The 27,865-nt window shown below is 36.2% G+C and overlaps 2 non-coding genes across 2 annotated transcripts; both read right to left on the bottom strand.

Annotated features, from left to right (window-relative positions):
- Positions 1-1,394: 1,394 nt before the first annotated feature.
- Positions 1,395-1,474, bottom strand: TRNAL-UAG (transfer RNA leucine (anticodon UAG)). The gene has a single exon. It is a non-coding gene; the product is annotated as a tRNA-Leu (tRNA).
- A 23,177-nt stretch (positions 1,475-24,651) lies between these two features.
- Positions 24,652-24,731, bottom strand: TRNAL-UAG (transfer RNA leucine (anticodon UAG)). Its single transcript has one exon. It is a non-coding gene; the product is annotated as a tRNA-Leu (tRNA).
- Positions 24,732-27,865: the final 3,134 nt, after the last annotated feature.

Genomic DNA, 27,865 nt, shown 5'->3' with positions numbered 1-27,865 from the left:
AATTCCACATAAGTGCGTTGCGTCGCACATGATTAAACATGCATGCATAGGTGGTGTGTGTGGTCAAACAACTTTGAATTCCACATAAGTGATGTTTGAATTCCACATAAGTGATGTTTGAATTCCGAAGGAAAATCCTGCCTAAGGTTCAACAAAGCCACAAAGACGGGTGAAAAATGTGAATGGGGATTGAGTACTCCTAAAGGTTTTAGAAAAATAAAAATAAATGACAGTTATGGGATTAGAAACCAATCCCTTTTTAAACCAAAGACTAAATCTAGCACCTTGGACCACTAAGCCAAACTATCCCAACAATTGTGTTTGGACTACTAAGATAGTCGAGCTATCTCAAGACATGAGATTGCATCACGATGCATGGGTCGTGTTGTTGGGAACCGAGATGACCATGAGATGCAATGTTGTTGTGTTACAAATGATTGAACATGCACGCATAGGCGGCGTGTGCGGTCAAATAAGTTTTAATTCCACATTATTCATGTTTGAAACCCGTAGGCAAACCCTGCCTAAGGTCCAACAAAGCCACAAAGCCACAAAGCTAGATGAAAAATATGAAAGGGAATTAAGTACTCCTTAAGGTTTGTCATGATCGTGTCAAGATCACAAAGCCGCACATTTGAAAAAGTATGACTTTGACACGATGCACTGGTTCTAGACTCTCTCCATATTAGACGCGTTTTAAAACCACAATGTTAACAACGATAAATAAAAAGTCAAAACAAACAATATGTGTTCGCAGCGGGCACGAGGCTTTACAAAAAATTAAAATAAATGACAACTGTGGGATTTGAATCCATGCCCTTTTGAACCAGAGTCAAAGTCTAGCACCTTAGACAACTCGGCCAAACTATCCCGACGAATGTGTTTGGACAAATCAAGATGGTCGAGCTATCTCGAGACATGAGATTACAATACGATGCATGGTTTGTGCTGTTGGGAACCGAGATGACGATGAGATGCAACAATATTGTGTCGCACATGATTGAACATGCACGCATAGACGGCGTGTGTGGTCAAACAAGTTTTAATTCCACATTATGGATGTTTGAATGCGGAAGAAAAACTCTACCTAAGGTATAACAAAGCCATAAAGTCGAGTGAAAAATGTGAATAGAGATTGAGTACTCCTTTAGATTTGTCGTGAGCGTGACAAGATCACGAGACACTAGTGGGTTAGAGTCTCTTCATAATAGACGAGTTTTTTTTAAAACCATACCAAACCATACCCTTTTAAACTAGAGCCCAAATCTGGCATCTTAAACCACTCGACTAAACGACAGATGTGCCTTGACAAACCAAGATAGTCAAGCTATCTCTAGACATGAGATTGCAATACGATGCATGGGTCAGACGATGAGATTGAAAAAGTATGATTATGACAGCTGTGGGATTTGAACCCACGCCCTTTCGGACCAGAGCCTAAATCTGGCGCCTTAGACCACTCGGCCAAACTATCCCAACGAATGTGTCCAGAAAAACCAAGATGATCGAGTATCTCAAGACATGAGATTGCATCACGATACATGGATCGTGTTGTTGGGAACCGAGATAACGATGAGATGCAACATTGTTGTGTCGCACATGATAGAACATGAACGCATAGGCGGCGTGTGTGGTCAAACAAGTTTTGATTCCACATAAGTGATGTTTCAACGTTGAAGGCAAACCTTGCCTATGGTATAACAAAGCCACAAAGCCGAGGTGAAAAATGTGAATGGAGATTGTGTACCCCATATGGTTTTTGGCGAGCGTGTCAAGATCATGAAGCCGCACATTTGAAGAAGTATGACCGTGACACGATGCACTGGTCGGAGTAGGGCTAGACTCTCTCTATAGTATATGCGTTTTAAAATCATGAGGTTTTTATAATATGTGCTAGCAGCGGGCTTGAAGGTTTACAAAAAATGAAAATAAATGACAGCTGTGGGACCACGCCCCTTAAAACCAAAGCCTAAATCTGGCACCTTAGACCACTTGGCCAAACTGTCCCGAGGGATGTGTCTACACAACCAAGATGGTCAAGCTATCTCAAGAAGCTATCCCGAGGGATGTGTCTACACAATCAGGCAATGCTCTCAGTGTTGATCGAAGGGGAAGAAGTAAACCAAAGGGCCCAAACAAAGGGCGATCAAAATCAAAGAACCGAGAAAAATATCCAAATAGACCAAACGTAACGTGTTGGAATTGTGGAGAAAAAGGCCACTTTCGGACAGGTTGTACAAGACCAAAGAGGAAGCAGAATCACAAATCTGGAGATGATGATGATTCTATAAATTCAACAGAAGACATTGGGGATGCTCTAATCCACAGCGCGGACAGTTCGATTGAATCCTGGATTTTGGATTCAGGTGCATCTTTTCATTCATCTCCAAATAAAGAGTTGTTCTGGAATTTCAAGTCTGGAAATTTCGAGAAGGTGTATCTTGCCGACAACAAAGATTTGGAGATTGAAGGAAAAGGAGATGTCTGCATAAAAGCTCCGGCAGGAAATCAGTGGACATTAAATGATGTCAGATATATTCCTGGTCTCAAAAGAAACCTAATCTCTATTGGTTAGTTGGACAGCACAGGTTATGCAACAAAGTTAGGGAAGGGTTCGTGGAAGATTATGAAGGGTGCTACGGTGGTAGCATGTGGCTCAAAATCTGGAACCCTATACACCACTGCAGGGTGTATGAACATAGCTGCTGAGAGTGCTTTAAATTCAAGCCTACGGCACAATAGACTTGAACCGTTGAGCGTGAAAGGAATGAAGAGGCTGGCTGCGAAAGGAGTTTTAGAAGGTCTGAAATCTGCTGATGTGGGTCGTTGTGAGAACTACGTTATGAGCAAGCAGAAACGAGTTAGCTTCACAAGGACCGCCAGAGAGTTGAAGAAAGTGTGGTTGGAAATGGAACCAGATGTGGAGCAAGGTTCCAAGACCATGAAGCAAGTGGGAGTTGAGCTTGAGTTGCAGGAAAACTCGCTTACTGAGGTTATAACAGATACTCATGAAACTCCTGAGACGACTGCTGAGGAACCAGATGTGGAGCAAGATTCCAAGACCACGAAGCAAGTGGGAGTTGAGCTTGAGTTGCAGGGAAACTCACCTAGTGATGTTGTAGCAGATACTCAAGAAACTCCTAAGACTACTGCTGAGGAACCAGATGTGGAGCAAGGTTCCAAGACAACAAAGCAAGTGAGAGTTGAGGTTGAGTTGCGGAGAAAATCACCAAGTGATTTTGTAGCAGATACTCAACAAACTCTTGAGGTTGTTGCGGAGGAATCAGCAGTGGAGCAAGTGACACCTGAACTGGTGTTGAGAAGATCATCCTGTACTATCAGAGTACCAAATATGCATGTACCTTCATTACACTATCTGTTGCTGATGAAAGGGAACCACAACCCTTTGATGAGGCCCTACAGTTGGAGGATACAACCAAGTGGGAGCAAGCCATGGATGATGAGACGTCTAGGCTTCAAAAATGCGTTGTACTGAGGCTGAGTACGTGGCAATAGTTGAAGCTGGAAAGAAGACGATATGGATGACTGACTATCTGGAAGAATGAGCAAGAAGTAGCACGAAGATATTCTTTACAGAGATAGTCAGAGTGTCAAATAGTTGACGAAGGAACCCGATCTATCATTTCAAGAGAAAACACAGAAGACGATACCATTTCACTTGCAGGTTAGTGAAAGATGGTGATGTGTTTGGAGAAGATAGAGGGTGCAAAGAATCCAGCAAACATGTTGACAAAATGTGTTGATGTTGGAATATTGAGGTTGTGCAAAGCCTCAATTGATATGGTGCCATGAAGACCATGAAGATGCTCATGGTTGTTTGAGAATGAAATTCTTGGTTGACTAGATCAGTCTCCAAGTGGGAGAATTGTTAGGTTATGGAGCCTGATGCTTATTTATAGCTTGGTTAACGGTTATTATCCGGTAAAGCTATTTTGGTAAAGCTATATTCGGTAAAGCTATATATGGTAAATAGCTATATATAGTAGATGGTTAAATCGGGTAAAGTTATATATAGTAAATAGCTATATATAATAGATGGTTAAATATGGTAAAGCTATATATAGTAAATTAAACTATATATATCCCGTCCGTACAGCTTTGAGATGTAACTTTCTATTCTCTCTACTCTCTCTTGTTGTACATACCTGAAGTCATCAATAAAAAAAAAATCCTTTTAGCCAGAGTTCTTCTTGCAATTTTCTCTATCCTATTCTTTGTGTTCATCTAGATCGAGCATGTGCGTTGTTGTGCGATCCTAACATACATTCGTGTTTATAATGTATTTGGGCTTCTTTGAGCCCATTAATTTTTAATAGTATGACCCAGTCCAGACTGTTAGTAAATGGCGCCGTTTACATCCGTGCAAATCAGACGAATTACCGCAATACTTTTTTACCATTTTCTCCTCCTAAATAAAACGCAACTGGCAAACGTTCCCGTAAAGCTCTATATAAACCAAGAGCGGGAACTTGAAGGAGAGTTAAAGAAGGCAAAATTTGCGCGCGGCCTTTGAGTTTTCTCGACAAGAAATGCGACGAGTCAGTGGTTGGAATTTATCGGTGGCTCACGAATCACAAGCAATCAGGTATTTCGGATGGATAATCTTTTAGAATACGAAACGATTCCTCTTTAATCGGTAATCCTGATCTCTTGGTTCCATAGTTCGTAATCACTATACGATTTTGATTCTTCGATGAGGAAATCAAATAGTCTCTTTAGTTGAATATCTTGAATGCTAGGTCTTATAGTTTCTTCAATGTCGTTTATTAGTCGACGAGGAATATAACTCACTAATATTGATAGTGATTTGTACGAGTATGATTCGTCGAGAGGAAACTAAATAGTTTATTAAATAAATGAATCGTTGATTTATCTTTTAGTAAATTAAAGGATTTCTTCTTTAATCGGTAATAAAAGTCGTAATCACCTAGGATTTTGATTCGGTTAGGAAATCAAATAGTTTCTACAATTAATTAAGAGTCACGAACGACAGGTCTTATGATTTCTTTACTGTACGATTTTGACTAGTCGACAAGGAAATCAAACAGTTCTCTAATATAATGATAGTGATTACTAGGTCTAGTAATTTCTTTGTTCTACGATCTTGATTAGTCAAGAGGAAAACAAATAATTTTTATTAAGTAAATGATAGTGACGATACGTCTCTTAGTTTGTAGTCACTGAAGAGTTTTGATTAATCAACGAGGAAATCATATTGTTTCTTTACGATTTTGATTAATCGAGAGGAAAACAAATAGTTTTTATTAAGTAAATGATAGTGATGATACCATCTTTCAGTTGAAGCCCAAATACATTATAAACACGAAGGTTAATTAATTAATTGATGTCCGGATGATATCTAACCTACCTTCAAATATTAACAATTCTCAGTATTCTGTCCACAGTGTAAGGTTAGGAATAACGATTTGAACGTCTTTTTTGGTTCACTCAAATTAGATATAAAACGGAGAAGTTTCAGTCAAAACAAGATACCCGACTTGATGATGTAGCGGCAAAATTGACATCATGGACCAATCAAATTCAAAACAAGATAGTTGACGTGATGATGTGGTGACAAAATTGATGATGTGGTGATAAAATTGACGGATCAGCGGGCAAAATTGACATCATGGACCAATTGAAGTATGACATTTATAACTTTGGTAGAGTAACAAATGGTGGAATTTTCAATTGCTTTAAACTAAAATAAAAGTTGTTACTATTTGAATGAAAACTAGTTTTCTTGAATTTTAAAATTATTTAAATTACATTTATAATATTTCAATTAGAATTATAAAACTTTTTAATTACTTTGTAACCCACATGTTTTTCATTAATATTTTTTTTTATTATATTATTACATACTTGGTTCATTATTGCCGAGATAATGGTATTTAAATATATATATATATATATATATATATATATATATATATATATACTTAAATGAAACATGTGGTCTATAATTTTTTACGATATATTTAAAAATAAATAAATATTATTTTTCATGTTTTACGTTTTATTGGTCCGTATCAATTTCTATTTTTACAACTTCATCCCTATTTAAACTCATCACCTCTTCATATTTTTCCGAACAAACACACACAACATAGAACATAATACACAATTTCCATAGTTTTCTCAACTTCATCACTATTTAAACTCATCACCTCTTCATATTTTTCAGAACACAACACACACAACATAAAACACAATACACAATGTCCATAGTTTTCTCGATCTAAAATTTTTGTTTAAAAGCCTCATTCTATTTCTCTCATCACCTCTTCATATTTTTCAGAACACAGCAAACAACATAGAACACAATACACAATTTTCATAGTTTTCTCAATCTAAATTTTTTGTTTAAAAGCCTCATTTTATTTCTCTCATCACCTCTTCATATTTTTCACAACACAACACACACAACATAGAACACAATACACAATTTCCATATTTTTCTCGATCTAAAATTTTTGTTTAAAAGACTCCATTGTTGCTCTCTCAAAAGCTTCCAATTATATTTCTTGTTTATCTTATTCTTGAGAGAGATGTCTATTATATTGTGAGAAAATTGTAAATTTATTACTTCAGAGAGTTGTGGTCTTGCTCTCTCCAAAGCTTCCAATTCTATTTCTCTCATCACCTCTTCATATTTTTCAGAACACAACACACACAACATAGAATACAATACACAATTTCCATAGTTTTCTCGATCTTAAATTTTTGTTTAAAGCCTCCATTGTTGCTCTCTCCAAAGCTTTCAATTCTATTTCTTGTTTATCTTATTCTTGAGAGAGATGTCTATTGTATTGTGAGAAAATTGTAAATCTATTATTTCAAAGAGTTGTGGTGTGTTTCTATATGATTTCAGACAGTTGTACCGGTTTGATCTTGAGCCGTGGAAAGGATTGAGTTTGCTCTTGAACTCGTAAAAAGAGCAATGTACCAGTTTGATCCTGAGCCGGGGAAATGATTGAGTTTGCTCTTGCACTCGTAAAAGGAGTGGTGTAGCTATTGGGCTCGGGCTCTGATCCGAGGAAAGAGTCAGAAAGTTTTATTCAAATTCCCAAGAGGCGCTTGGGTAGTGGAGTAGGTCGAGTTTGACCGAAACACTATAAAACTAAGGTATTATATTTTCTAACCCTTTTCCTATTTAAATTCTAAATTATTGTTAATGTTTATTGCATGGTATCAAGTTTTATTGTTATTAAAAAAAAAAAATTATTCTTGAAACCATATTCACCCCGTCGAAGGTTGTCATATCGATCTAACAAGCTCTCCATACAAACTGAATTAAACATAGGAATTCGCATCTCAATCATGTAAAATTGATGGAACGAGAAAAGAGAATAAGGAAATAGAGAGTTATCCCATGTTGTTGTCATTCTGGAAGTTCCCTTCCCTTGAGCTCTCACGTCCACCTCTTTGCCCTAATCAATCCTTGTTGGTCTACTTTTCCTTCCACTGTCAATAGTTGCTGGATTAGGTTTTTCTTCTTCTTCTTTGGTTTCGTTTTTCTTCTTCTTCTTTGGTTTCACAGCAGCGGAGGCTGCTACTGTCTAATCCGATTTCTCTCCCCAAGTGTGGCCCCTCCGCTGCTGGATTTCTCTCCCCCAAGTGTGGCCCCTCCCTATTTTAGGTATCCTTTTCCTTTTATAATGCTTGTTTCTTCTAATTTAGGGTTGGGAAAGGATAAAATTGTCCATCTACGATGTTTCTAATTTGGTAGCCAATGATCCACGTGGGCTGCTGATATGTATTAAAATTTCCAGGCCATCCCCGAAAAGTTTACCCAATAGCTCAATTAAGTGTACAATTAAGCTCGATTTATGGAAATTAATCTTCTTCTCATATTAAACCACAATTGGCTATTTCATGTATACTAATTATAATAAATGGAGCAATTAATGAGAAAATTGTGAGTATAAGTGCAAAATTAACAGTAGAAAGACTTGATATAACTCAATTTTGGAGAGTTATCAAAAATGAAAAAAAAAAAAAGAAGAAAAAGAAACAAGGTTGAAAATTACCAAAAGAAGAGACGAGGAGCAATATCATCGCAATAATGAAAGCAAAGTTGAGACTAAGTTTGTTTGCGATTATGTTGTATTGTAAATGGTTTGATGGGATGAGGTTCATTTCATTGTTGTCCATCCCATTGTATAATCTTTGGGACAATATTCAATTAATTTGCTAATATGAATTTTAGAAATACAACATTAAATGGGATGTTATGAATTTAATACACTACAGTTACCATTTACAAACTTAATTTACAAACTTAATGTAAAGACCACAAAAGGATGCAAGTAATGAATTGGGATCAAGTTTTTATTTCTTCGAAAGGATGGAAAGAATTAAAATATATATATCATTTTAATCTCACCCCTAAGAAATATTTTTCTGGTTGACCGGTTACAACAGCCCAAGTCCACCGCTAATAGATATTGTCTGCTTTGATCTGTTAGAATAGTCCAAGCTTACTGTTAACAAAAATTGTTTTCTTTGATATGTTACAACCGTCCAAGCCCACCGCTAAAAAATATTGTCCGTTTTGAGCCGTTACATATTGCTCTCAACCTCACGGTTTCAAAACGTGTCTCCTAGGGAGAAGTTTCTACGACATTATAAGGAATGTTTCGTTCCCCTCTCCAACCAATGTGAGATCCCACCGTTACATTTTTATTATACTTTGAAGTTTAGTTTTCATTTGGTTATTGGTTCGAATATTTTACATTTTACTCCTAGTTGTCAGTAATGCTCAGTTTGGTCTTTATCGTTATCTTTTGGTTAATTAATTGAAAATAATTATGATGCTGATCCATTTTGTATCATATCGAAGAGATTCCTAGGTTCGGGCCGAAGAAGCAATGTCACTCGATCACTATCAAACCGACTGCCAGCTTTTTTGTCCGTAAGGATCCCAATCGAAACAGAGCGCCTTCTACTTCTAATAGGTCATGAACTAGATCAGAATCATTCTCAACGAGTCCATAAGAAGTGTTCCCATTTTATTCATCGGATCCGGATAGAGACCAAAGGTCTTGAACGACCGATCCAGCAGAACACCTCAAAAGAAAAAAAAGTATTGTTAATTTCTTCATAAATTTTTTTTAAATTTTTTTAATTCTTTTAAACATTTATAGATATTGACCTTAGGAACCAAAACATAGTAATTAGTAAAAATTCATGGATGAAAATGTAAATCATGTGTAACGACTCTAATTTTAAGGTATGCAACATACATATTTGGAGAGTTTTCAAATGTTTTCATCAAATTTTGGAGCCTTTATAGAAATATTTCAAATATTTACTTGACAATAAAATTTAAATTAATATGAAATAGTAATTATGAATCATGTTTTTAACGGAAAAAATGTTAGGAAGAGAATGACTATTTAAAAAAACACCACAAGTGACCCTATTGTTAAGATAAAAAAAATACACACATGTAAGTCTTTCAATGTCTAATGGGACCTAAAATCATATTCTGGTTTTAGGCTTATTTAAGACAAGGTCGCAGTACCGGACTGGTGAGGAAGGTGAAAACATCAACCATGTGATGACTCCAGTATTTTTGTGTATTAAAATGCATCTACTTCAATTTGTTTTATGTTTTCGAGTATAGACAAGGTCGTGGCACGCGAGGGACAAGGAGATTGAACTGATTCTGATCTTTTAATAACTTTCATTGTATTGTATTGTTTTGTTTAATGAATTGTGCTCATCTTATAGAGTGATAAGTCAAAATTAAGTTGTAGTCTTGTTGTTCACTGCCACCACAGATTCCTTTCTCTCCCGCACATAATCCCACATAAAAAGAGAGAGCATAGAGCTTTGACTCGACATGTGGGTCCTACTAACACAAAGTAAGGACTTGAGCATGAAGTGGCTAATTAAGAATGCTCATAACATTCTTATTTATTGTTTTTAGTTGAAAGATTTGGATTTTTGTCAGCAAAGCCTGCAAGATATATGACAACTAAAGTATAACTACTCAAGCCCTCTTCGATAACTAAAGTATAACTACTCAAGCCCTCTACTAGGAGATATTGTCTGCTTTGGCTTGATATGTATTGTCGTCAGCCTCATGGTTTTAAAATGTGTCTATTAGGAAGAGGTTTCCACACCCTTATAATGAATGTTTTGTTCCCCTCTCCAACCAATGTGGGATCTCACAATCCACCCCTTTGAGGGCCTAACGTCCTCACTAACACACCGCCCGGTGCTTGGCTCTGATACCATTTGTAACAGCCAAGCCCAACTTTGTCTACTTTGGGCCATTACAAATGGTACGAAAGCCAGTCACTAGACGAAGCAAAGCACTGGCCGGAGTAGGGCTAGACCCTCTCTATAGTAGATGAGTCATAAAACCTTGAGGCTGACGACGATACGTAATGGCCCTATAAAACGTTCTATAAAACGACGCAATTCACGCAGTCATCTCTCATCTACCTCAATCGCTCATCCACAATAATCATACTCAAACTCATAAATCATAAACGAAAAGTAATTTTTCAATTTAATCTAATATATAATATTGAAATACATGGTTTTATCATAGTCTTATTCATTTGTGTAAAGCATATTGCGATGAAAATAATGGTATTTATTGAATAGTTGTTGAGAGACACTTCTTAGTTTTGAGTGGTATCACTGATGTTGTCATGGTGGAAGCTGAAGTGCGGCGGCGGGCTCTTAGGTACGCAAAAACACAGCCCAAATTTGCACTCACAAACCTTAGGATTAAAGCAATCTTGGACAGTGTTGCACGTAATATGAATATGACTTCCTTGTATTCCCAATGGTTTACTTGTCACTATTCATCAAACAAAGTAATACTCAAATTAATATCAAAATCAATCTAATGACTCAAAAAATTCGATCAACCCAACCCAACCTGTGCGGTTCGAGTTAGGTTATGAATTTATTTGGACTGAATTCAAATAACTCAAAACTTTTATCATTGAGTTGGTTTAAGGGTTCTCCCAAAATTAAATTGGATTGACCGAACCGATCTGGTTCGAGTTCAATTATGAACTTATTTGGACTAGATTCAAATAACTCAAAACTTTTATGATTGAGTTGGTTTATGGGTTCCCAAAACTAGATTGAACCAAAACAATCTAAATTTATTGTTAATTTTAAAATATACATTTTTGTGTACAATACAATTATATATACTTATTTATTTTATTTCATAATTATATATATAATTATATATAGATATTTATTTTACAAACTAAGGTTTTATTTTTATCAAAATAAAAAAACAAATATTGAATAAATAACTCGAACTACGTGAACCAACTATCTATCCCAAAAAATTTATGGTTGAGTTGGGTTGAATTGGATTCATTATATAATAAGGGTTGTTTATGCTGAAAAATTTATAATGCAAATAATTGGGTTCGGTCTAGAAAATGTCATAATCTGACCTGACCTGACTCAACCCTCAAACACTCATACATTTTTTAATAACTACAAGATACCTGTGTCGAAGAAGGTGAAGAACAAGATGATTGCACCTAGGAAAGCGAGCTTAATAGAAATGTTCTTGTCCATGACTAGAGGGATTTTAGAGCTTTTTCGGTGCTGATAATTCTACCCCAACTCTTATATAATTGAGAATATTTACTGGCTTTCCAAATTAGGTAATATGAAACCAAAATATGGTATGATAACTGAAATGGGAAGATTAAAAAAAAAAAAAAAAAAAAAAAAAAAAAAAAAAAACTAATGTACCAATCAACCAATGAATTTATTTAAGGTTGTCATTGTATATATATCATGAACATTGAATGCTGAAATACTTTATTTAAACTTTCATAAGACGACATCTTGATTTTAAAACACACCCATGTTCTTACGTGTTTTGAAAACACTTTTAAAAACGATACAACAAAAGAATAAATAAAATAAATAAACGTTTAAATTAAAAGCATCCTATTCTAGCCTAAGTCTAAGAAAATAATACAACTACCCTATGCATTTGCCATAGTCTTGAATTGCAATGTCGTCATCAGCCGTACAGAAATGCTTTGCCTTAACCTTAAATAGAGGTAACACGTGGCTTGAGTATTTTGAGAAATACTCAGGAAGTGACCCCACTATTGGGGTTAAATGCAATAAACATGCGAATGCAATGACTGGACCTATCATATCAGTCTTTTTTCCCACGATACTATACTAATGGGCAGCTTAGATGCGAGCCTACTCTAGTAGCTCCTTATGCCGGATACCCATTAGAATTAGTAACCATCATGGCAGCATTATATAAAACATAATAATACTTCATCTGTCTAGTGGTATACGTGTCCGTACCCTCGTGATGGAATAGGGGTATCCTCCAATGCATGAGCGTAATGCATGAAGTCCCAATATTTTTTCATTTCATTATCATTTAATACAATCCAGCTAGCGTTCCATACATATCATATCGTTTTTCATATCATTTCACATATCGTATATCGTTCATATCATATCATTTCTCATTTTTCAGTTCTCATATCATACATAATTCTAACAAGATTATATTTCATGTCATTCATATCATGTTGTATACATACAATTTAAAAGACATAACATAACGTTTCATGCTTTTAACATAACATCTCATCATATACATCTCATACCATAATATATCGCATCACAATATATGATATCATAAACATGTAAATTTATCACATATCTTGTACCATAACATATTTCATATCATATCCCAACATCTATATATATATATATATCCATCCTTCATTCACATCTTGTCTCGTAATCATATCATATCGTAAACACACACACACGCATCATTGGACACATCATACCGTAAGTATTATCATACAATTCACATATTATAACATATACATAACATATTATAAGCATATCGATCCACAAATAATTAACACATATCGATATATATAACACGTGCAGAACCACGGGTCACGTCAACATCAAATATATATTTCATTTAACACATTTTTCATTAATTCTATTCACAATTAAGTTGTGCTAATTTAAAAGAAAAAGAAGATCTTACCAATAAATTTTTATCTCTTATTTCCATTATATGATTGTACGAGGGATTTCCTTTTCTCTCCCCAAATAAATCTCCAGTTTTTTTTTTTTTTTTTTTTTTTTTTTTTTTTTTTTTTTTTTTTTTTTCCTGTTTGTATTTCCAATCTTTTTCAGGATGCAGAGATTGGATGGGAGAGAGGTATGAGTAATTGTATTTTTAATAATTATTATTATTATTTTAAAACCATAGAATGAATATTGAAAAATAATCCCTAAGTGACCCAATGTAAGGGTCGAGAAATGCACACATGCAAATATGATTTCGTGTCTAGTAGCATAAAACATCATATCTTGGCTTTGGCTCTAATTTTATTTTTTGGTGGATTTGGATGCATTGTACTTTTCTACACACTGCCCACACACATGCTCCCGGCTTGGGTTCTTGATGCTCTATTTTATTTTTTTTTTTCTATTGAGGGACATAAACCAAAGCTTGAGAGATAGTCATAAATATAATAACGAGGGATGTATATGCTCTCTATAAGAGAGGAGCAAAGATGTTCCTCAAACCGACTAGATTCCATAAGGGAATTGAATGTTATGTCCATGATAGATCTCACCTGAACCGTCTCATCATCATATAATAATACTAATGGTAATGGTAATATAAATAATTATAACAATAATTTTTAGATAACTCTCTTTCTCTCTCTTACTATCTCTTTCTTATCCTTCAAAATTGAGCATTTTTTTAAAGGTTACTAGTATATCAAGCTACTCTTTCTTTTTAAATAGAAACTAACTACACACCCAAGAACTATGGAGCTATAGAGTTCGAGATAGAGTCGAGTCTCGATTTTTGACTCATGATGTCTTTGTCATGTATATGATTCTTTATGATATGTTGTTATATGAATAATTTGTTGCATTAAATAGCTTCATGTGAAATGAGCATATCAGTGTATCTTGCATTCGTATGATATACTATGACTCGAAACCTTGAGAGACACACGAACTAAACAAAAATATCGTTTATTTATTATGAGAATCTAAATACAGGGTAACATCTATCAAGTTTATTATGAGAATCTAAATCCAGGGTCACATCGATCAAGTTCTTTATGATCATCTTCATTATATTGATTAGTTGTTTTGAGGCACTTCTTTGATCTCCTTGTTGTCTTCTAAATGAATGTTCTTACTCATCTTGTGAGACTTGGAGTTGAAGTTGAAGGGATGCTTCTTGCCATGACAGAAGCAGATGTTTAATTTACAATCACAAAACACATTATCCCTGCAATCATTTGCAGTCCTGCATGAAATACCTTTAAGATAGTTGCCTTTTGTGCCTAATGGTTTGGTTGTACCTGCATACGTAAATAATTTCCAATCAAATTTGAGCCATTTAGTCACGTATAATCAAAGAGTACTAAATTCAGCTCGATGTCTAGGATTGTTAGCATTTGAAGGCTCTGACATTCTCCTGCAACATGCTCACGTTACCTAGTCCTCGGTTCTAAGAGGGAAGACAGTCCCGACATACCAACATGTTTTGTTCTCACTAACATACTTAGAAGTCATCCAACATAATGAAAATTACGCTTAATTTTTTAGGTCATGTGATTGAGCCATTGAAAAGAAATGTACACGTTGTTTGTATCTACTAGGAGAGGTGTCGCCTAATACCATTTATAACACCACATGCATAGGATTCATATAAGGATTCATAATCTGAAGTCGATACTTGAAGGCACCGACATTCCTATGCAACCCTAGCGACATGGTCAAGTTACTGACACCTAGTTTCTAAGAGGTGAAGAATATCACCAAAGACTCACGTGGGTCATTTCGACATGATTTGATCTCAATCATATGCTTCTTAGGAAATTTTCTAGTAGGATACCTAAAAACAATTGCTTCCTGAAAAACACACTTAATTTTAAAGTTCCTACAATTTATACTCTTATATATATATATATAATTTATAATGCCTCGCGCCGAAGATTCAGATCAAGATTCGAAATTCAGATTCAACATTTGATGGTCTCGACATTCCACTCTGACAAGATCACATTACTTACTCCTTGTTTCTAAGAGTGAAAACTATCCCCACAGATCAACACGAATCATTTCAACATATTTTATCCTCACTCAACATATAATTAATCCATGAAAAACACGCATAAAGTTATATATACAATTCGTAATATCTATACATACAATTATTTTATCGACATTTCCCTCAATATTATCATAAAATTGAAATATAGGCTTTTAAAATGGAGAACAACAAAACAGAAGAAAAATAAATGAGATTGACAATTACCGAAAGAAGAGACGAGGAGCAATATCATCACAAGAACGAAAGCCAAGTTGAGACTAAGTTTGTTTGCCATTATGTTGTATTGAAAATGGTTTGATGGGGTGAGGTGAGTTTCATTGTTGTCCATCCCATTATGGGACATTCAATTACTTTACTAATAGTTGATTTTAGAAATACAACATTAAATTGGATGTTATTTATTTAATACATGAAGAAATATTATGATGAACAAAATTAACCTACAAGATCACAAAAGGGATGCATGTAATGAATTGGGATCATTTTAATAATTTAAAAAATATATATATATCATTTTAATAACTACAACATATTCTAAACCTATATCGATCACGGTGAAGAACAAGATGATTGCAGCTACGAAAACGAACTTGATAGAAATGTTCTTGTCCATGACTTTGGAAGGGATTTTAGAGATTTTTCGGTGATGATAATTTTGTGTCTTCAATTTTGTACCCAAAACTTTTATATAATTGAGGAATATTTGCTAAATTAGGTAATATGAAACCAAAATATGGTATGATAACCCAAATGGGAATAACTAAAAAGACTAACTTACAATAATCGGTAAATGAAATTTTCAAAATTTGATGGTAATGATCCTATATTTTGGATGTGATTCAAATAGAAATACTTTTGACCTCTAAACAAATATTTCAAACCTTTATTTTTCATGGTAGAATGGATATTGAAAAATACTCGGGAGGTGACCCCATAGTGACTCTTGTAGAACGAAATTAAAAAAGATAGAAAAATATAAATAAATGTTAGATTTAGCATAAAAGATTTCGTTCTATAGCCTCCATAGGAGAAGCCAACAACCGTTTATATGTCCTTTTCATTACTATAAATTTTTTTTAATGATAGAATGATTATTGAAAAATACTCAAGAAGTGACCCCACTATTAAGGTCGAGAAATGCACGTATGCAAATATGATTTTAAACATCATGTTTTGGCTTTGGCTCTAATTTCATTTATCGGTGGATTTGGATGCATTGTACTTTTCTACACACTCCACACGCATGCTCTCCACCTGGGTTCTAGATGCTCTACTTTATTTTTCTATTGAGGATAAACCTAAACCAGAACTCGAGAGATAGTTGTCCATTTAATAATGAGGGATGTATAAATTCTCAAGAAGAGAGGAGCAAAGATGATCCCCAGACCGACTAGATTCCATAAGGGAATTGAAAATTAGGTCTACGGTAGATCTCACCTAAACCGTCTCATCATAATATAATAATCGCAATCATAATATAAATAATTATAACAATAAATTTTTAGATAACTCTCTTTCTTGTCCTTCAAAATTGAGCATTTTCTAAACATTGGTACTATATCACAGTACTCATCTTTTTAAATAGAAACTAACTGCACACCCGAGACGAGAGTGTGTATGAACTATGGAGCTATAGAGTTCGAGATAGATTCGAGTCTCGATTTTTGACTCATGATGTCTTTGTCATGTATATGATTCTTTATGGTATGTTGTTATGAATAATTTGTTGCATTAAATAGCTTCATGTCGAACGAGCATGTCAGTGTATCTTGTATTCGTATGATATACTATGACCCGAAACCTTGAGAGGCACACAAACTAAACAAGAATATCGTTTATTTATTATGAGAATCTAAATACAGGGTCACATCAATCAAGTTCTTTATGATCATCTTCATTATATTGATTAGTTGTTGAGAGGCACTTCTTTGATCTCCTTGTTGTCTTCTAAATGAATGTTCTTACTCATCTTGTGAGAGTTGGAGTTGAAGTTGAAGGGATGCTTCTTGCCATGACAGAAGCAGATGTTTAATTTACAATCACAAAAAACATTATCCCTGCAATCATCTGAAGTCCGGCATGAAATACCTTTAAGATAGCTTCCTTTTGTGCCCAATGGTTTGCTTGTATTCTTTGCAGGATTTCATTATCCCTGCAATCATCTGAAGTCCTGCATGAAATACCTCTAAACTCACGGATCGTCACATCCAACGGCTAGGATTCAAAACCAAGGTCGTCGAGTCTCTGATTGGAGTAGATATTTCCGACGAATTTTCTAGAAAATCCAATCGACAATTCACGATGATTCTGGAGCTCATAATATTGGTTTAAGTTTCCCCTATAAATTCTGTAGTTGGGGCAATCGTTTCGAACAAGAATTGAGCAAGGTCGAGCACCTAGCTGTTGGCAATAAGTGTTTAGATTTTGGGTCTCCTATTCTCAGGTTTCTGACAAATTCAAGAGCAATTCTCCACCATTTCTTTTCAAACTGGTTCCTATAGCTTCTAAACAACATTACCCACAAGTTCTATGAAGGAATAGAGTCCTGAAAGTTTCTAGAAACCATTCCCCCAATCCAATCTGCCATTAAAAAGCTTCAAGGAAAACTTAAAATTTCATTCCAAGGATATACAAGTATTCTTTGAGCAAGGACGACCCCAATAGGTTTTTGCACCTCCAAGGAATGTTTCCATAGAAGAGCGCAAAGAGAAATAATCTCAGGAACGTTCCCAATTGAAGAAAATCCGTTTCGGGCTCAAATTGGAGGTAAGTGTCGAATTCCTATCTACGGCCACTTTTCCTTCAAATTAAGGATTCTTTTAGCTTCAGAAAAAGAAGATTAGTAACTTTGATGAAGGAATAAAGAGCTGAAACGTCAAAGAACAAGATACCCAAGAGATTGTAAATCGGAGGCGTCGGGTAACTTGTAGACCGTGAGTGATTTCTCAAAATTAAGGTCCTACACTCAAAGTCATTCCTCCAAACTAATTCCTTTAGCTTAAAGGAACAAGAAGGAAGAGGTTTCGTCAAGAAATCGAGCCTAAAAAACCCCTAGAATCTGCTACCCAATAAGAAATCCTCTGTTTTTACTCCGGCGAGAAATCATATTTTGGACGAACTTTTGAAGCAAATATCTTAGGCTACAATCCAATGAGAAGGTATAAAATCAATCCCTAGCTCTTCCTTGTAACACCTTCTTTAAGTTTTATGAAGGAATCGAGGGGAGAAATAGTTTGATAGGAGCTGGGGAGGGCGAGTTTCAGATGGCGGCGCGAACGGTCGCACGCGTCTTCTCCCCGTCTGGAGGAAGAAGACGATGACGTGGCCGGTTCAGTTGAACTGGCCATCTCAACCTAAACCTCAACCTTTCCTTGGTTTTTCTCAATTTTAACCCCCTTCCAGACCGATTCTCATGAAAAACTCTATGGTTCCAGAAAGTAGACACAATAAGGAGTCTGTGAAAGGAAAGTTGAGGTAAATCGGGTACCGGAAGCTCAAGAACAGAGGTCCTGAATGTCGACAACGAGGTAAGTAGCCACCTTGGACTTTTTGTTAAGAAATACTTGCAGGAATCGCTTGGATTTTCATATGAACACCAAGTACGAACTAGGATTAGATGAAAGAAAAACTCAAAGAACCGCGAGTTAAGACCTTAAACCTATCAAATTGCTCGGTAATTAGGTAACATTAGAATAACCCACTAGATGAACTTCGTTGCCTATAAAATTTTAATTCTGAGCATATTATAGCATTTTGAGGTTCTATATGAAGTTTAGTAGTCATTAGATGATAAGTGCGTAAACCAAGAAATGATGCAAAATGACCATAATGCCCCTAAGGATATCTACCTACAGTTCATGACCTAGATGACCTCCAAATGCTATGAAACCCTGAAGTAGATCCTATTTTATGATGTTTGATGATTTGGTAAAGTTGAAAGGCATTGGAATACGTTAAGTAGCAAAACCAAGAATTAGGGGTGAAATGGCCAAAATGTCCCTAGGACTTCTTATGAGATTTCAAGGTCTATACGTGCTCCGGATGATTTGCTACTTCTTATAAGGTCGATTATGAAGGATATGAAGATAAGTTTGAGGTTTCAAGTTGATTGGAGTAAGTTTGGAACCTAAACCAAGTTAGGATCCAAGAAACATCTAAAGGAAACACCACAAGACTTCAGACTCTTCTAGAACCCTCAAAAGAACTCCCTAAGAATCTTTGGCCTTCTAGAACAACTTACCCTAAGATGGGTTCATATGGTTACAAATACAAGTTACAACTTATGTCTCAAGGAATTAAAGACCTTAAAAACTTACAAGATTAAGAACCAAGAACAACAACACACAAGCTTTACAACTACCCAATTAAGAAGAATGCTAGGTACCATTCAAGGACGAGGGATCAAGGTCCCTAAACTAAGAAACAGAAACTCAAGAATGCTAGGTAATACTCTAATTCTTTCCAAAGTGACCCATGACCTCCCACCAAGCGGTGCCCAAGAATTCCTCTTCTAGGTGGGATGCCTTCGACCATGTTTTCTTTGCAGGATTTCATGCCTCATCCCTCACCTATTAAAGATGCCATGCAGACTTGCAGGATTTCATGCCTCATCCCTCACCTATTAAAGATGCCATGCAGACTTGTAGGATGCCATGTTCAAGTATGCACCGAGCAAGTGACCTTTATGGTCTATCAATGGGAGTAGTCTAAGGTCACGTTGGAACAAGAAGAGAGTAAGTTACCTTAGCCACGAATCAAGAACCTCCTAAGACCTCCCACGGTACAGCATGCTCATGACTTAGACTACGCTGCTTGGAACGCATGAAGCCTTGAGCGTAGGTAAGAAGACTGTATTATAGGGCAAGCCCTTGATGCAGTATTAAGACAACATCGCTTGGAACGTAAGAAGCCTTGGATGTAGGTTTTCAGACTATGTCGCTTGGAACGCATCAAGCCTTGAGCATAGGTTAAGCAGACTGTATTATAGGGCAAGGCCTTGTTGTAGGTTTTCAGACTATGTCGCTTGGAACACTACATCGCTTGGAACGTAAGAAGCCTTGGATGTAGGTTTTTAGACTATGCCACTTGGAATGCATGAAACCTTGGGCATAGGTTAAGCAGACTATATCGAAGGGCAAGCCCTAAGATGTGGTAAGAGTACGTCACTTGGAACGCATGAAGCCTTGGACGTAGGGTAAAGTTGTTTCGCTTAGAACACATGAAGCCTTGGACACATGATTCTCGGGTACATGTCTAGTGCTGTAAATCCTAAGGGGAGTGTCTTGGAGAACGAATCAATAATAGAACAAGAACCAAGAAATTACCTAGAACAAGAGAAAGATCAAGGACTAGAACATGGATCAAGATCCTAGTTCTAAGGACAAGAACCAGGAACAAAGGACCAACTACCAAAAACCATAGTGCTAAGGCCCTTAAAGGAAAACCAAAGTTTTAGGGTTTAAGAACCAAGGTCCTCAAGAAAGATCAAGATAAGAACCCTAAGTCAAGAACAAGAATTAAAGGGGCTTAAGTACTTACAACAAGAACAAGATCAAGAACAAGCAAGAACAAAGAATGTGGTACCCTAGCATATCAAGGACACGATTAAGAGCCTATAAGTAGGCTACTTGCTGAGTCTTGTACTCATTCCTTATTCTCTATTTTAAGGAGCTGGTCGAGGTCAGGAGAGGACTCTGAAGCAGGTGCCATAGACTAACCTCATCCGTCGTCTCAACCCTTTTATTTTAAAATGTTTTGCGTCTGTTCCTTATTCTGTCTTTTAACTATTATGTTGTATTTTAAATTACTAATGTGCGCACACTATTTTGGTATAATGTAAATTATGTTTTAAATTTTAATTATTTTATTTCGCAAAAAAATTTACCCATCTTTTAGAGCCATCGCATCAGCCATGTCCTTACAGAGAGCTTCATTTGTGTAAATGAGTACAAACAGTGGCCAACAATTCCTTGAGTGTACACGTGAATAAAGTGTTGAGTGTTCACGTGATAAAGTGTTGTGAGATCTTTTATATTTTCTTAACCTACTTTTGCAGCAAAGTTTTACAAATAGATTCGATGATGAATCCTCTTGAAGAAGCGGAGAGTGATACGAATCAAGATATCTCAATCATGCAATATAAGCTTAAGGAAGATGAGTTTTATTTATCCTAGTTACAAGTTTTTTTTTTTTTTTTTTTTTTTTGTGGATCTCACTAATGTATTTTATGAATTTTTATTCACATTTAGGTTACATTTACGGTAACAAGGAAAAAAAAAAAGAGTTAGCGATCTCGTGGGAGCAACCACCCTCGCATCAGAAATCTCGCGATAGACATAAATGCATTTTATGACTTTTTATTTCCTTAATGCATTTTCAGTGAGCGCCGAAGATCTAGTAGAAGTAGATAACAGGTCAGAGAGACAAAACCGAACTTTTGGATCCAGGTTCAACACGGGTGGCCCAACAAGCACTAAATCACTCCCCAGCAGCCCACGACCTGAAAATGACACTCTCCGAGAAATGCATGCGTGACCTGACAAACTAGTCATGCTCTTCTCATTGGTGCGCACACGCTTCCCACGTCAGTCGCAACTCACAGGACTCGTGTGTGAACTCCATCATCATTTGTTTTCTAGTTTTTGGATATATATGTTTATTATCATTTCTTATATGTTTTCGATTTATTTACGGATTTTATTTTTATTATGTAAGTCCATGGGACTGATGAAACATTTAGAATGAATATTTCCACATAAAAAGATCACATCATGCACATGGTACGACTCTATTTTAGTAAAAAAAGAAGATCGTTACATTTTCATAGTGGTTAATTATAGTCCTAAGAGTATGAATGACACAACTCTTAAAATTTCTCATTTTCATAGTGGGTAATTATAGTTCTAAAAGTATGAATGATACAACTCTTAAAATTACTAGTTGAAGGTTAAGGGTTTCATGTTGAGCCTATATATAGCCACTTATGTTGTCTTGTAGACTTGAAAAAGGCAGTAAAAAGATCATTTATGCCTTCTTTTAACTAAGTAATAAGTTTTTTTTGTAATGCTATGTAGTTTAGGTTGTATGTTTAGTATCATTTAAGCTTGACATGATCGATCTTGCCTGCGGAATGATTCAAATCTCAAACAAGTATTTTTTTTCTCTAAGATATTCAATCAACAAAGTAATTCGTTATCATGAAGCATGATTTAACTTCGGTTTGATGACGGAGACGCCTCGTGGAGGGACACTGAAAGAAGGACAATCAAACCAAAAAAGATAGGTTAGTGATGTGTGGTTCGCTGCCACGTTTATGTATTGTAGGATAAGTAGTGTCCCTTATTTTTGCTGACTATGTTATTTCACATGTAGTATGATGATATCAAAGCTAGGTTTCAATCGTGGGACCTGTGAGTTATGGGCCCACCACGCTTCTGCTCATATTAATCATTTTGATCTCTAGCTTTCATCATAGATGTTTAGTTCACTTATGGCAAACTTTGAGACAGTATATAAAAAGGTATTAACGGCCCTTCAACCCTTATATCATTCTCCATGACTTGAGATATTCTAACTTTACTTTTGATATTTGTACTACTTTTTTTTTAGTAGTATGATTGGGTGTCCTTTGCTTTTCTTCGTCGCGAGATAGCTTTCATCTAGGCTTTCCGTTATGATGTTCGATGATTTGAGTAGAGTGTGAGTCTTTCCTGATTGGGGGGCTCTCATCTAGAATGAGATGCAACTTGTTGTGTCGCACATGATTGAACATGCACGCATAGGCCGCGTGTGTTGTCAAACAAGTTTGAATTCCACATAAGTGATGTTTGAATTCCGAAGGAAAATCCTGCCTAAGGTCCAACAAAGCCACAAAGCCACAAAGCCACAAAGCCGTGAAAAATTAGAAACCAATCCCTATTTAAACCAGAGACTAAATCTAGCACCTTGGACCACTAAGCCAAACTATCCCAACAATTGTGTTAGGACTAACTAAGATAGTCGAGCTATCTCCAGACATGAGATTGCATCACGATGCATGGGTCGTGTTGTTGGGAACAGAGATAACCATGAGATGCAACGTTGTTGTGTTGCAAATGATAGAACATGCACGGATAGGCGGCGTGTGCGGTCAAATAAGTTTTAATTCCACGTTATTCATGTTTGAAACCCGTAGGCAAACCCTGCCTAAGGTCCAACAAAGCTACAAAGCCACAAAGCTAGATGAAAAATATGAAAGGGAATTAAGTATTCCTTAAGGTTTGTCATGGTCGTGTCAAGATCACAAAGCCGCACATTTGAAAAAGTATGACTTTGACACGATGCACTGGTCGGAGTTGGGCTAGACTCTCTCTCCATAGTAGACGCGTTTTAAAACCATGATGTTAACAATGATAAATAAAAAGTCAAAACAAACGATATGTGTTAGCAGCGGGCACGAGGCTTTACAAAAAAAATGAAAATAAATGACAGCTGTGGGATTTGAATCCATGCCCTTTTGAACCAGAGTCGAAGTCTAGCACCTTAGACAACTCGGCCAAACTATCCTGACAAATGTGTTTGGACAAATCAAGATGGTCGAGCTATCTCGAGACATGAGATTACAATACGATTCATGGGTTGTGCTGTTGGGAACCGAGATGACGATGAGATGCAACAATGTTGTGTCGCACATGATTGAACATGCACGCATAGACGGCGTGTGTGGTCAAACAAGTTTTAATTCCACATTATGGATGTTTGAATGCTGAAGAAAAACTCTGGCTAAGGTATAACAAAGCCATAAAGTCGAGTGAAAAATGTGAATGGAGTTGAGTACTCCTTTAAATTTGTCGTGAGCTTGACAAAATCACGAGACACTGGTCAGAGTTGGGTTAGAATCTCTTCATAATAGACGAGTTTTAAAACCACGAGGTTAATAGTGATACATAAAAAGTCAAAACAAGTAGGGCTATGTGAATGGAGATTGAGTACTCCTTTAGATTTGTCGTGAGCTTGACAAGATCACGAGACACTGGTCGGAGTTGAGTTAGAATCTCTTAATAATAGACAAGTTTTAAAACCACGAGGTTAATAGTGACACATAAAAAGTCAAAAAAAAGTAGGGCTTGAAGCTTTACAAGAAATGAAAATAAATGATAGCTAGGGGATTTAAAACCATGCCCTTTTAAACTAGAGCCCAATCTTGCATCTTAAACCACTCGACTAAACTGTAATGTGCCTTGACAAACCAAAATAGTCAAGCTAGAGACATGAGATTGCAATACGATGCATGGACGATGAGATGCAATGATGTTGTGTCGCACATGATTGAACATGCATGCATTGGGTGTGGTCAAATAATTTTTAGTTCCACATTATTGATTTTTCAAAGGCAAACCCTACCTCTAAGGTACAACAAAGGGTGAAAAATGTGAATGAGGATTGAGTACTCCTTTAGGTTTATCGTGAGCGTGTCAAGATCACGAGGGCGCACATTTGAAAAAGTATGATCATGATAGTTGTGGGATTTGAACCCACGCCCTTTCGGACCAGAGCCTAAATCTAACACCTTAGACCACTCGGCCAAACTATCCCAACGAATGTGTCCAGAAAAACCAAGATGATCGAGTATCTCAAGACATGAGATTGCATCAGGATACATGGATCGTGTTGTTGGGAACCGAGATAACGATGAGATGCAACATTGTTGTGTCACACATGATAGAATTTGCACGCATAGGCGGCATGTGTGGTCAAACAAGTTTTGATTCCACATAAGTGATGTTTCAACGTTGAAGGCAAACCTTGCCTATGGTATAACAAAGCCACAAAGCCGAGGTGAAAAATGTGAATGGAGATTGTGTACCCCATAAGGTTTTTGGTGAGTGTGTCAAGATCACGAAGCCGCACATTTGAAGAAGTATAACCGTTACACGATGCACTGGTCGAAGTAGGGCTAAACTCTCTCTATAGTAGACGCATTTTAAAATCATGAGGTTTTTAGATTATGTGCTAGCAGCCGGCTTGAAGGTTTACAAAAGATGAAAATAAATGACAGTTGTGGGACCACGCCCCTTCAAACCAAAGCCTAAATCTGGCACCTTAGACCACTTGGCCAAACTGTCCCGAGGGATGTGTCTGCACAACCAAGATGGTCAAGCTATCTCGAGACTTGAGATTGCATCACGATGCATGAGACGTGTTATGAGGAACCGAGATGACGATGAGATGCAACGTTGTTGTGTCGCACACAATTGAACATTCATGCATAGGCAGCGTGTATGGTGAAACAAGTTTTGATTCCACATAAGTGATGTTTGAATGTCGAAGGTAAACCTTGCCTAAGGTCCAACAAAGCCACAAAGCCAAGTGAAAAATGTGAATGTAGATTAAGTACCCCATAAGGTTTTTGGTGAGCGTGTCAAGATTAGAGGCCGCACATTTGAATTAGTATGACCGTTATACGATGCACTGGTCAAAGTAGGGCGAAACTCTAAACATAGTAGAGGCGTTTTAAAACCATGAGTTGGACAACACCCATAGAGTATTTAAAAGAGTTTGGTGAAGTTCCTAATTTAAAAGAGTTAATTAATATCATTGATCCCTAATAGATGCATTTATAATCGTGAGGTTGAAGGTGAAGTTATGGGCCCACTATGCTTCCGCTTTATCTTTTCTTTATCGGAGATATGTTTTACCAATTTTCTTTTCTTGATGGGAATGTTATTTATTGTTGGTATCAAAGCCATGTTTCGATTCTGGAAACTGTGGGTTATGGGCCCACTATGCTTCCGCTACGCCACTCTGATTAGTTAATTAATATCATTTTGATCCCTAACAGATGCTTTTAAAACCGTGAGAATGACGACAATACGTAACGAGCCAAATTATATAATATTTGCTGGCGGTCGACTTGCCTATTACATAACCTAAATCACCATAAGTGAATTCATTCCAAGGAATCTTATGCTTACACTCTTCATTGAGAGCGGTAGTTATCCTTCGAGAAATATACTTTGGAAGTCCTTCAATGAAGCGCATCATCCATAATTAAAGGGTACTATCATATCTTGTCATAACCTTAGTTACAATTATATCTTTGTACCATAGAAGTAGCTAACTTTTCGCATCTTATAATCATAAGAATTTTCTCAAACGTTCAGTATGGATTTCTAGTTCGCCTACAACAAACTTTAAGACAATATATAAAAGGGTATTAACGGCTATTCAACACTTATATCATTCTCCATAACTTTAGATATTCCAATTTCACTTTTTATATTTGTACTTCTTTTTCTATAGTAGTATGGTTGAGTATCCTTTTCTTTTCTTCGTCTGAGATATGCTTCTCCAACCCATTCTGAGTACTCCTGTGAAACCAAAAGTTACAATGTGAGCAATAGCGTGGTCAAACTTACCTCGAAGCCTATAGGCGCTAGCTCCCATCAACATTTTGTTGATTACATTTACGACTAGATGACCGGATAGACCATCAATATTCCACTTATGTATGCATGTTCCTTCATAGGTGGATTGAGTCATTTGAGTTTTTTCTTCGAACGGAACATCGGGGAAAGAGGGCTTAGGATACCAATTTTTCTTCATCTAGTTTTTTGGACTTTGTCCTCTAATTTAACAATTTTGTTGATGAGGTCTAGTTTTTTGGGCATCTTTTCTTCTTTCGAGAAATCATTTTAAAAAATTTTGAGGTCATTCTCATATGGTTCATTATGACACTAAAAGTTTAATTACTTAAGGTTCTATCAAAATTGAAAGATTGTTTAGCTTTTCTTCAATAAGAGCAAGTGCCTCTTCCGTTGAGCTGAGACTAATTACTTTGTCTAAAATAGCGGGTATGAACAAAAGAACTTTCCTCAACTTCTGGGAATCTCACGTCATTAATAGTTGCAATAGTTTTATTTATTTATTTTGTTGTCGTTTTTCCTTGATTTTTTCTTCAATCTTCTTAACTTGTCTTGCAATGGTTGAGAGAATCTTGTTTGAGAAGTTATTTTGATGTTGGATATTTAGGATATCCTTCGAGGTTGTAATGCCTTTTTCAGGAATTCTTTATCAGTGGACAATTCATTTGTGATAATATCGATCTGGTTGAAGATAGATGTAGTATCCAATTCGGTTTGAGTTGGAGATCTGGGATTGCCCTCATAATCGACTAAAACTACTTTGTTGTAATCAACCGACTCTATTTGCATAGACTTTGACATGTTGATTTTTTATGGAGATCTCGAGATTCCTGAGGTACTAGATCTCGAGCTTAAGAATCTTTACCTTTGGAAAGAAAATTTAATTTTCATTGAATTTTACTTTTACGCTTTCCATCATCATGTTCGATGACTTGAGCAAACTGTGGGTCTTTCCTGATTCGAAGGCTCACATATTTAAGGATCCAGGTAGAATTCTTAGTAATCTGATCCCATGAAAGGGTTTTGGAAACAGGTTGACGATTTCTCCAGATTTACCTCTATGAGCATAGTAAATCTTTTTGGAGAAGATCTAAGAGTTGTGGGGGAGACATTTGAATGCTAAACTTGTAAAATATACTGAAAATGACTACTATGAAGTGAGTATCTGATGAGATGTTAAGGTTCTCTATATGAACATCAAACATGAGAGTAGAAAGGATATGACGATCCTTTAACGAAAAGTAAATAGTTTTGATATGTCTTTCGACAAATGGTTATTTACAAGATCTGCCACAAAGGAAAA

This window comes from Cucurbita pepo, chromosome 15, assembly GCF_057944985.1.
Source record: "Cucurbita pepo subsp. pepo isolate OVF chromosome 15, ASM5794498v1, whole genome shotgun sequence".
Lineage (NCBI taxonomy): Eukaryota > Viridiplantae > Streptophyta > Magnoliopsida > Cucurbitales > Cucurbitaceae > Cucurbita > Cucurbita pepo.
The sequence above is the reverse complement of the archived record's forward strand: the minus strand, read 5'-3'. Positions and strand labels throughout refer to the sequence as shown.